This window comes from Coturnix japonica, chromosome 11 (genome assembly GCF_054131305.1).
Source record: "Coturnix japonica strain WE chromosome 11, WE-NBRP24, whole genome shotgun sequence".
NCBI classification, from domain to species: domain Eukaryota; kingdom Metazoa; phylum Chordata; class Aves; order Galliformes; family Phasianidae; genus Coturnix; species Coturnix japonica.
In genome coordinates, this window is record NC_140673.1 from 8001070 (window position 1) to 8013230 (window position 12161).

At 38.4% G+C, this 12161-nt stretch overlaps 1 long non-coding RNA gene across 1 annotated transcript in view; it reads right to left on the reverse strand.

Moving 5' to 3' along the window:
* The window catches only part of LOC107317083 (uncharacterized), a 106362-nt gene extending 95107 nt beyond the window's left edge, over positions 1–11255 (reverse strand). Inside the window, exons 1-2 of the long non-coding RNA XR_001556731.2 lie at positions 11041–11255; positions 4844–4900 (exon numbers count right to left, since the gene is read on the reverse strand). This is a non-coding gene — a long non-coding RNA (uncharacterized LOC107317083). The remainder of the gene's footprint in view (positions 1–4843; positions 4901–11040) is intronic.
* Between the last annotated feature and the right edge of the window lie 906 nt (positions 11256–12161).

A 12161-nucleotide genomic window follows, 5' to 3' on the forward strand; every position in this document is an offset into this window, starting at 1 on the left:
TTGAAAAGGTTCCCACCAGTCTCCCAACAGCACTTGGCAGAGTCACCTTGAAAGTCAATGAGATACACTCGATAAACACACCTTTTCCCTTTTAATAGCTTCCTTTGATAGGAACCCTTAGGGAATAATTCTTTCCTTCCTCCCAGGAGAACTCATCTATTTAACACACTACTATAATTTCCAATACTTAGTTCTTTTTCCATTAAATTTTAAAGGAGGTGGGATTATTTTCATTTGAAAGCTGAAATAAAATCCTAGCTGAACTACGGCGGGATCTCAATTCAGTGCTAGAAAAATTAACGAGAAGTTAATAAATTCCCCAAACAAGCCCAACTCCATCCACCAGCCACAGTTTCATTGTCTGCTGCATGTCACCTCCTCCACATGCTGTCCTGACATCAGAGATGCTCAGTGGCCATTAGAACGGCATTTAAAATGAAATGCTCACTTTACCAGCTGTGAATAACAGTCTCTGTCCAGCATCTCCCCTAATCCACCTCAATTGACTCTCAATTCTCCAGTAGGATCAAGGATAGTATAAAGCCAGCTGTACAGATAACACTGTTGTAGCCAGCATGAATTCCCACAAGTCTTAAAGCTAAACTTCCATTTAAGAGTTTAACAGCAAAAATCTAGGATTACAAGGATAGAGCTAATAAGCAGCTCCAAAGCACTGTCTGGAAAAGAACCAATGAAAGATTAGAAGTGAGCTCAGTGATTAAATAGAAATATATATAATAAAATGAACACAGAGTTAACTATTGAACTTGCAGCAGATAGGCAGAGCAGCTACTTTTGGAACAAAATAGGGTTTTCTCCCATTTGTCATCTGTACTCACCTTCAAAGAAAAAAGTAAAAACAAAACCTACAACCTTACAATCTGATAATTCCCACCTAAATGGTGCTTTGAAACCAAGCCCTTCAGGTACCTACTCCATTGGGGAATGACAAAAAATGGACAGACCACAAAACGCTTAAAAAGTTTTGTTTGTACCAATGTAAGAATATAAACAAGTACAGAATTTGTATGGATGTCCTTGATTTTGTCACCTATTCATCTCAAACTTTTCCAAACGAGTATCAGAAGATCAGTTTCCACACCGAGCAAGAGTAACTTTTATGCTGCACAACCTTAATATCTGCTCTTTGCCCAAAATTGGGCACCTCCCTGGTCATTCAGTACCCTCTCCTTTCCTCCATTCAGCAAGTGTCTGAAATGTTGAAATTCAGTATGCATCTTCCAAGTTCAACTTTGCAACCAAAACCAAAAGATCATCCTTTTCTTGAACATTAGTTACAGAGAAGAATCTACCATCTCGGACATCAAAAGAGCCAACATTTAATTCAAGTAAGAAATATTACCTTCAAAAATAAAGAAATTACTGTTCAAGCAGAAATGATGATGATTCTCACATTTGTTTTAATAATCCAAGTACAGTGCACCTTCTATTAATATAGATAAACATAATACCTTCCAGGCTACTGTACTTTCGTAAGCAGCAATCTTAAAACACACCGGGTGTTCTATCATCAAGAAACACCTTAGAACGTGTGATATTTACAGCTGTTTCTTTACTTCAAATCTTGACTCTTTGCACCTCCTAGGTATAATGCACTTTGTGTGACTTTTCACATGATGTGAAGGTGACTGACTGCTCAACACCTAGCATGCAGCACTGGACATAATCCCTTATCAGATTATGGAACTGACACGTGGATTAATTATCCTAGGATGACAGCAATCGAGCCAGTGAAACAGCAGGCTTCAGCTTTAGTTTTACTCTCAGCTACAGTTCAGCCAAAGAAAAAAATAGCTAAGTGCTAAGGACTATGGGTCCCAGTACTAAAATCCCCCAACAGCCTATATTAGTGCCAAAAAACATTTACAAACTGGACTGATTATTGTCTCCAATACGGTATGATAATCACTTGGAATCAAAGTCCATATAAATCTATACCTTGTTAGTAATAATGACTCACTGTACTGGTAAGGACTGTCTACACAAAGCACTCTACATTTTTAAGAAGAGAAAAAGAGAAAAAAAGAAAATAGAAATATCATGGAGTGTTTGTGGATGAATGAAAACCCTCAGGTGAATCAGACCCTGCTATGCCTGATAATGACGCTGATGGCATTATACCATGATTCTTTATAAACATTTCAATTATCTTTAATGATGAATAAGGTATGAATTGTGTGCATACAAGTAGTGCAAACCCCATTGACTGCAGATGTGTGTACCAGAACTGCACTTCTGGCATGAAGAATATACCCAGAATTCAGTACTAAATGCTTGTAATTATTTTAGTGTATGTTTTTCTGAGAGTCTATTACTCTAAACCAAGAGCAGATTGCTGTCAAGTGACATCCCTGAAAATCAGCACGCATTTGGTATTTGGCAGTCAAGGCCAGAGGCAGATTGATGAATACTGTAGAACTCTGTTATAAAAGAGCTTGATTCATATCAGAAAGAGCATATTTGATGGGAATGTTGTGTTTATGTCACACTAACAAGTATGCAGATTGAGTAAATAGTGTTAGCATCTTCATCATTTAGTCTTAATCATTCCAATAAACAAGGCCATTTTGTGGTTGCCAGAAATCTTTGTTGAAGTATTTCAAATGAGTATATAAACATTTACGCATTCAGCCATGGTTCTTTCTCCTTTGTAAGAGGAAATTCAGTTTACTCCCATTTTCTGTCATGAACTTGACCAAGGTCACTAAAAAGGGCCACTACGGAGATTCTGGCAAAGAGCTCAGTTTCACTTTACTTAAGTCATAACAACATTTTGCCCTCAAAAACTGAGTAGAACAATATAAAATAACTTTACAGGATTTTCTCTGCATGAGGTGACCAGTATCATTAAAGAAGTTTCAGTAACATAGCAACTCATTTTCTTTGAAAATACAGGAAGGGCTTGGTGCCCAACTGTATTAAGTTCATTTGAATATGAAAATAGCTTTCTTATTTGGCTATGTATCTACTTTGAAAGAAAAGGCACAGATTTTGCAGTTCTTCTCTGGAATTCCAGAAAAAATTATATCTGGCAATTAACTTTGATAATATTTGAAACCTCTTCTCTGCTTACACCTAGTGTAAATTAAAAAAGTGATGCGCAGAAATACTGAAAGTTAAATGTAAAGAAATAACTTGTCAGAAGCAAAGCAACAGAGAGAAACCCTCCTAAGGTTTGGAATTTCATTTCATGAAGTCTGAGGACCTACTTTCTAGAAATTCATTTTAAGTGTCGTGTCTATAGGTTGATGATAGCAAGATGAAACTCTGAAAAACTCAACTAAATTCAGATACTTGCAATAGTTAAAATGGTCTTACTAACCAATTAGTAATGAAAAAGCTAAAGGTAAAATGCAAAGAGTGGGAAATAGGACAGCAGAGGAACAGTGAGACAGGAGAAATGTTAATGATGGAAGATGGAGTTTAAAAAGGGGTTAATATAAACAAATTTTAAAGAAAGGAATAAAGAGATGATGCCGACAACAGCAAAGTTCAGCTCTCCAGTAGGATTCTAACTTCTCTGCAGGAACATTTCTCCCTGCCTCAGTTTTCTGGTGGATAGCCAAAAGAGTTAGATGAGCTCTCCAATAGATGACTCACAGGGGATTAAGTTGGTGTTTTGTCAACCACATAAGATTTGGGTAATTGATTACATCAGATCAGGATTTGAAACGGGCCCTGTAGAGCTGGCACTAGTTTTGAAGTCAACTGCAAACTGAAAGGTGTTTCTAGACCCTGCTGTACCCCAGCTCAATATATCATTTATCTGGAAAGTTGACAGGTTAGAACATTTGCTTGGCGAAATTAATATTCCAAATTTCTCATATAACAAATGGTTCTTGGACAGCTTATTTGGTTTGGATTGCAGAAAGTTCCTTTTGTCTCTCTTGGTGAAGCCTACCAATTGTAATAGTCCTATTAGAGTATCAACTGTTGTCATTTCAAGGACTGCATTTAACCACCAGACTAATGGCTTTGTTAACTGCCTATCTGCTCAAGAGCCTACCAGTTGGCAGACCTATGGGCAGCACATTACACAGCTCACATGTGATACTGTCCAATAAAATGTAACTACTCGTGTGTTGCACTCTGAATAGAAAGAGAGCACCAAAATGCTCCAGAAAAGATGAAATATATCTAAATGACTTTTTCAGACTGGAAAATAAATATGTGTACTAGCCTTGAGTGACAAGTTTCTAGATCATGCTTGAAAAAATGACATAAAAAATACATATGTACTACCAAAATATTAATTGTTACAACAAAGAATCTACAAGACCAATAATTCTGAAAACAAGTTAATTATATGCTGAGTCCTTCAAATTGCAGTTGGTGATGGCAAGTGGTAATTACACAAATTATTTTAAATATATGTCTGCTAAAGGCACACCAGCTGACTGCCCTGTGGCACGCAGAGCAAAATATTCCACAGGGCTAATGGATAGTTTCTCAGGAAATGAATAAAGAGCACAACATAAGGGAGCTAGTCTCCATTCCACCTTTGTTTTCTGTTTAATTACAGAGCTTTTCTCTCTACTGTGTTTTTCATATTGCTGAAATGGAGCAGGAATTTATTTTCATCATCACTTTAAATATGGGTTGATTTAAAAACAAAACAAAAAAAAAACAAAACCACCTAAATGGTTCTTGAATAAAAATGGTAACAAAAAGTAGAATTATTTCTAGGAAATAAGTACAGTCAAATGGAGAAAATAAGGACTGAAGCAATATTTTGAAACTCTGGGCCAATATTTTGTCACACGTAAGATCAGAGAGAAGAAATAAAACAATTTTCCTAAACGTACAAAGAAGTAAAACTTACCCTGTTTTAAGCAGTTTGTAGCAGTCTCAGAAAGCAGGAGATGAAACTTCAGAACATCTGTAAAGAAATGCAAAAGGTAACACATATCAAAACCAACATCGTTGTAAAATATACGATGATAGAAAGAGCCAAAACGGTATTACAGCTATATGATAATATAATCGTATATGTGACAGCCTAAAACATTAATGGAGTATTGCCTATTTAGAAATGTCCTAAAGGACATGCTGAGAGAATGAATGCACTGTTCATAATGAGATATTTCAAAGATGATTCCTGGCAAAAGCAGATTTAACGTGGCCCAAAGCAATAAAATTAACAGGAATAATGGAAATGGAATTGGGGGAAAAAAAAAATACTGTATCTGCTCTTACAGTGCAAATAGTCAAATCTACTTAAACCAAATGGGAAGCCAGGTGAAAGGGTCTAAAGAGGTCATTTCCTTTAACTTCATGTGATATAATGATGCCATGATTTAAAATATCTCAAGATCAGATGCTTAGCAAAAAATATAATAATAATAAAAGATCAAAAGCAGCCACAAAAACCTGAGAGCCTCCTAAAGGACAGAGGAAAGGAGAACAATTGCCTTGTGGTTAAGGAAGAGCAATATTATCTACATTGTATAAATAAATAAATAAATAAATAAATGAAGAAAATGAAAGTTTATATCACAGTAAGCAAGGAAACAACAAAACATTACACAGGTACATCTGCTTCTTTTATCAGTTAATGAACAGATCATCTAGAAAAAGACAAAACTATAATATTAAAACTCCCTACTTCCCTACTTTTAGTAATTCAGGGGTAAAGACAAAACATTGGTGCAAGAATAATGGCAGTTGAATTAACTTGTGATTAATATGAACTAGTACTGATCTTAGTTATATTACTCAGTTAAGATCTAGCAGTTGACAAGTCATTTTGGAATATTCATCACTCCACACTTGTCCTATAAAGTGCAGAGGAAAAGAAAACACAGCATAGCATCTGTTGGTTTCACTGAGGTTTCTGCTAGACTGGGCTGATGCATCTCCTGCAAATAATGACCAGTGCATAAGAATCCATGGCTGTCATGGGGATTTCATCTAAGTGACAGGGCTCTCTGCATGGAACTTTCCTGCTTCTTCTATATGACTTTTTAAGCTAATTTTGACCTCCTGGTATCTCAGATGTCTTAAAGGAGAAAGAGGGATTTCTCAGCACTTGGTGGAACAAGATGAAATGAAAATACAGTTACCAACAACCAATTTTATTATAGGGTCTCTGTTACAACAGGCTCCAAAAAGCAGAAGCCAGTCCATATGGAACAGGGTATTCTGCAAACTACTGATATTAGAAAAGCCAGATCACAAAGGAATCAGAACACAATGAGAAGCTGTAGTTTAATCTGTATAGCTTGGTCTTAGTCTTTAGGAATGAATGAAAGCTTACAGCCTAGCCACTTGCAGCTCACATGGGCAGCTATCCAGGTGCACAGATGGAAGTTTGATTTTGAAGCACTAATCTTAAATTCTTATGTTTTATGTAGGTAAATATATATATTTTCCAAGTTAGTCTCTCATCATTCACCTGATTCTTATGCAATACAATTTATAGATTTTGTATTCACACCAAGTAGACCAAAAGCTTTGTAACTGCTCTTCTTATACTGACTCCATAAAAGCAACAATGCACAGTAAGAATTCACTCTTTAGATATGATGACCTTGCCCCAGGCACTCCGAAGAGCACCTTATAGTCTATTCAGCAGCCAACAGTCTTCCCTGAAGTCTCTGCTATTGATCTTAAATCTGCAGAAAGCAAACTCTTCATCAATTCCATCTCATGGTTCCTAATGCATTCCTAGAGAAACTGATGCCTTCTGAGTGTTCAGATTAGGACATATTGGGGAAAAAAGTAATCAGCATTTCAGACAAATCAGCCAAAACACTGTTTCGATAACACTACTTGGTTTAAATAGTTTCATTTATTCTTTTATTGTTTCTATCTATCATGCACAGACATGTGGGATAAGCAATTACAAAAGATCCTTTACAAAATTGCATTATGTTGTTATGACTTGTGCTATTTGTAACCCAAGGCATTTATCTCCACAAAGTCAAATCAAATAAAATATGTGATGTTTGGATAACAATAAGATCTAGTCACACAACTATTTGACATATAAACCGCTAGACAAAATTTTCAATGTCAAGTGTAACAGATTCCTTGCTTCTTGCCTTTAAATATATATTTACATAAAGATATATTTTTATATTTTATGTAAATGGATACATATAGGCCAAAGCCCTGAAAAATCAATTGTGAAAAATGACAGTAGTAAACAACAGTAAAGTTACAGAGTAACTTAACATTTGACATCAATAACAATACAACATAAGAGATGTTTAAATATCACAGAATCATCAAGGCTGGAAAAGAACTCTGATCCAGTCCAACTGTCCACCTATCACCAATATTTCCTGCTAAACCATGTCCTTCAGCACAATATCTAAGTATTTCTTGAATAACTCCGGGGTTTGTGACTCAACCACCTCACTGGGCAGCCCATTCCAGTGCCTGACCACTTTTTCAGAGAAGAAATGTTTCCTACTATCTGAATCTCTCATGGTACAACTGGAGATGATTTCTTCTAGTCCTGTTGCTAGTTATATGGGAGATGGGAGAAAAGGCTGAAACCCATCTCACCACAACCTCCATTCAGGGAGTTGTAGAGTGCAATACGGTTACCCTGAGCCACTTATTCTCCAGATTAAACAATCCCAGCTCCCTCAACCACTCCGTATAAGGCTTATAAGACCCCTCACCAGTTTTGTGTGTTCCAAGTACGGTAACTCCACTGCCTCCATGTCTTTCTTGTACTGAGGGGACCCAAAACTGGCCACCATCCTCGAGAAGCAGCCTCACCCAAGCTGAGTACAAAGGGATGCTCACCTCCATTTCCCCTACACAGGCTTTCATACAGTCTGCCCCAAACCTGCAGCACTGTCTGGGGTTGGTATCACAGGGTTACCCCTAGATACAAGCCCGTGAAAGGGGGGCACCGGCCCCGGGAAAAGAAAAAAAGGAGAGAGAAAGAAGCGAAGGAGGAAAAAAAAAAAAAAAAAAAAAAAAAGGAAGGGGTTTGCCGCGACCCGGCCAGCGCCAGCCACGCGCTCCGGTAGAGGGGAAAGGGCAAAGAGTTAGCAGATCGTTTTAACAAAGAGAAAACAGAATGGCAACGATCTGAGGAGGAACAGGAATTTACTAAACGTAACCGACTCAAACGGAACAAGAGTACCGAAAGTAGGAGTCAAACCACGACAGGGCGAGGGAAGCACGCGCTTTTCTCCACGGCGAGCTGAGACGGTCAGAGGTAGAAAGCGGCTGGGGTACGGTCCGGAGTCCCCAACCCGCTTCCTCCTTGCGCCAAGTCCTCCAGGGATGCCGCCCCTCCCCTCCCGGAACCCAAAATGCCGGTTACACAGAACCAGAACATTAACTCTTTAACTGCCAGTGTTCTGCATGATATTCTGATGTGGAATGCCAACAACAGAAATCATAAAACTAAAACGGTTGGTGTGATCAAAGTGCAGGACCTGGTACTTGGTCTTGTCCACCTTCATTCCATTGGCCTCGAGTCTGCGACCCAGCCTGTCTGTATCCCTCTGTAGGGCCCCCTCCTAACTCAAGGGAGTTGGACACTTTTCTCAACTTGGTGTTATCTACAAACTTACTGAGGGTGCACTCAGTGCCCTCACCCACGACATCAAGATACTAAACAAGTACTTGGTGGGCAATGATGTTGGGCAGCTGCTCTCTACCATAAGACATGGATCCATGAGCAGCCCAGCTTGCAGCGGGAATGGTCAAAATGTACAGCCTGAGAGACATGCAATATTTAGTCTCACAAAGGAAAAGTGCTCATACCAAAACAGCCTGAAAAGAGCAACATGGTCCCGCATTAACCTGGCGCTGTCACAGCCAAAAAAGGCTGGTTAGAATCTATGCAATCTGGGCAGCCTTCCTGACAGACCTGGTTTCCATCAAATATTTTGATGCAATCTATGTAATCTTGATAAATATTTTGATATCATAGAATATTCATTTTCCAGGGAAAGATGACATGATGGAAGTGAAATCTGCAAGTCCACAAATGCAGGGTGAGAGAAGAAGAGAAAAAACAAATTCATTTTACACTAGTCACAAAAAATCAACACAAGAAATGGACAGAAGTAACACCATGAGCTACTGCTCAGTGAAAATATTTCTCCAGTGTATAAGGAGACTGTAAAAGAAGGAAACATTCGAATAATCAAAGAGTGGGACTGAATACAATAACAAAACTTCAGAATATTTCAATACATATTTCAACACTTACCTAACCCCTCAAACACTGTCCTGGTCACTTCATCTAAGAAAGGTTATTGCAAAACTGATGGGGCACAGAGAAAAATCAAAGATTTGGAAAGACATTCACATCAATATTAGGTATTTGAAATTCATTACTACAGAAAGCAAAGAAAGCATAAGGAACTTTGTTAAATGTTGAGTTTCAAAGACAAAATAGATTACTTTTGTCTTCCAAACATCACCAACACCACTCATTAAATAAACAGTAGTAACCAGTGGTAGTTGAGTAATGAGTAACCTAAGCAAATACCACCAGAAGTTTGTTATCTTTCTCTTTCCATCCTCTTTGGATGGAAAATTTTGGGACTGCTACAGGAGGCATCTTTCAGATCTGGACCTCAAATCTAAAATTAGATCTAATCTTAAACAAACAAACAAGCAAGCAAAAAGCATCACCAACAGCCACTGGATAGAGGCATTTGGGAGTTAAATCTAAGTTTTCCAAAGTCTTTAATATTGCTTCTTATTTGATTTATGCCATCTTTAAGTCTTTACATGAGCTACAGTTTCCTAAAGTCTGCTTCAATGAAAAGTCACTAAAAACTGGCCAGGTAACAAAAATTGCTTGGTTTCTTGAATGCAAGGTAAATGGGAAAATTCACTTGTACTCTTAAATACTCATCCAAATCCAATAAGTTATAAAAATAGAAAAGCTGATAAGAAACGAAACTGGCACTGACCAGCTAAAGGAAGCCAAGATTCAATACTGACATTCACTACTACTGAAAAGGATAGTAAAAGCAGCCTTTTCAAACTTTAAGTCTGAAAGTTTTCCATTATACAGCCTATGGATTAAAGAAGATGCTCCACAATATTCTCAGAAGAACTCAGCACGTCTGAAAGCAGTAAAATAAGTAGTAAGATTTGTAAAATAACTTTGTGCCTAGAGACCAAGTATATCTTGAAGTTTGACCTTCCATTTATATAACAGAACTATGGGTCATTGCTTCTGAAAATTTGTTCCTATTCATTTTGCTGAACACGTGAAACTCTGAATTTGAGATAGTTTGTCCTTCCTCCTTTTTATTTTATTTTCTAAACTTACGTTGGCATCGGTGCCAAAAATCCTCTAACATGACTATCCATCCAATTTCCTATGTCATTAAAAATATTTTAAAATACTGTGACCTCTCTTCCTTTTTCTATGCTTGTACATGGGTTTGAAAGCTAGAGATAGTTGTAAGAGGCCAATGTCTTACACACAGAAGCATAATACCTTACACATAAGCAGCAACAGAGAGCACCACCTGAACTGGTGTTCAGTTATGGCTAAGCACAGGTGACAGGGTGCGAGTGGTGCACGTAACCAAAATGGATGGGAAAATATACTGGAAGTGCCATCAGAAATTGCTAGAGATGACAGAGTACAGGATGAGAAGCCGACAAAATTTACAGCTGGTGCCATGGGGATGGCAGAATTTCACTTGTGATTTAGGGAGTATAATGTGTGAAATGGCTGCATTTCACAGGTAACTGAAAGAGAGCTGTGTACACTTTGGGGAACAAAATGTTACAAGGCAAGGAGCACTTGAATAACCATATAACACTATATGAGATCAAGGTTGGGTAGGTTATCTGGTATCAGAAGCACAAATCTTGAGTAATATAACAAACAGACTATGGGGTAAGAAGCAATACACTGTGCTGGGTTTTTTGGAGGAGACCAGGGCAAAGAAAGGGAGCAAGTAGAGATGTAAAAAACTTGCCAAGAAACAGAAAAAACAGTAACAGGAATGCCAATGACATATTCAATGATGTCCACTGAATCAGGATAATAATCGCATACCCTTGTTTTGACTTTACCTTGTAGCCAGATCTGCTTCCATGGCCAGAAGGATCAGGAAGGCAGGTACTTTTTCTTTGTGCTGGGGAGCATCTGAGACAGAGCAGCTGAGCGTTCAAGTACTATAATGACAGTACCCATTCCTGGCCTGACAGCACCAGGGTGTTTCTGTTATACCCAGTTCGCTGGACATCCCCAAAGAGAACTGATGTTTTTTTCCAAAACGATGAAATACCTGTAAAGTGAGGAGGAGAAAATGACAATTGTTGAAATGTGTCATCTGTGCAATTCATATTTTCATTAGGCAAAAAAATTCCCTGAAGAGCAGTAATTATGTTACATGAAGGAAAACACATCATAGGAAATATTCCTCAGCTAGTGAACTTAGTCTACAGGTGAGGTGATAAACAGAGACATAACGCCCAAACTATCCCACGGGATATGACACTGGCATTTCCCATATTTCTTTCTTTTTTCTAACAGATGGACGAAAAGGGAGGACTAGAGAGGGCCATGGTGTGTATATGCAAGGAGCGTGGAACAAAGTACCAAAGCCCATCACAAGAAATAAATCCCACTGATGCAATGATCACTGAACCAGACAGAAGCGTCAAGCAATAATGCAGTAGCCAGTGGTATTTGTTACCTCCTTGTGACTACAAGCAGTTTTTGGTGAAGGATTTGAGAAAATGAACCGTCCAACACACTGCCCATATTAGCTGGTGCAGCTGCACAGCACAGCAGGGAGGGATGGCCTGGGCTGCATGCCAGACACTCTGTCACTCCCCACAAGTTAGTGGGAGGAGTAAATAAGGTGAAAAACCTTGTGCAAAATACGGATATCGCATATTGCAAGACTCTATTGGGGGAAAATTAATTGGGGAAAATTAATTTACTTCCAAGTAGCACAGATTTAGATGGTGAGATACAAAGACAAAAATTAAAGCAACACCTCCCCGCCTCCTTTCCCAGACTGAACTTGCCTCCTTCATTCCCATCTCTTCTACATTCCTCCACCTCCCCAGGGCAGGTAGGCAGTGTGTAACAGTCACTGTGGAACAGTTTCTTTCCTCCTCCAGCACAGCCCTCCCTGGGCTGCAGTTTCTTCCAGAATTACTAGCTGCTGCGTGGGCTCTCCACA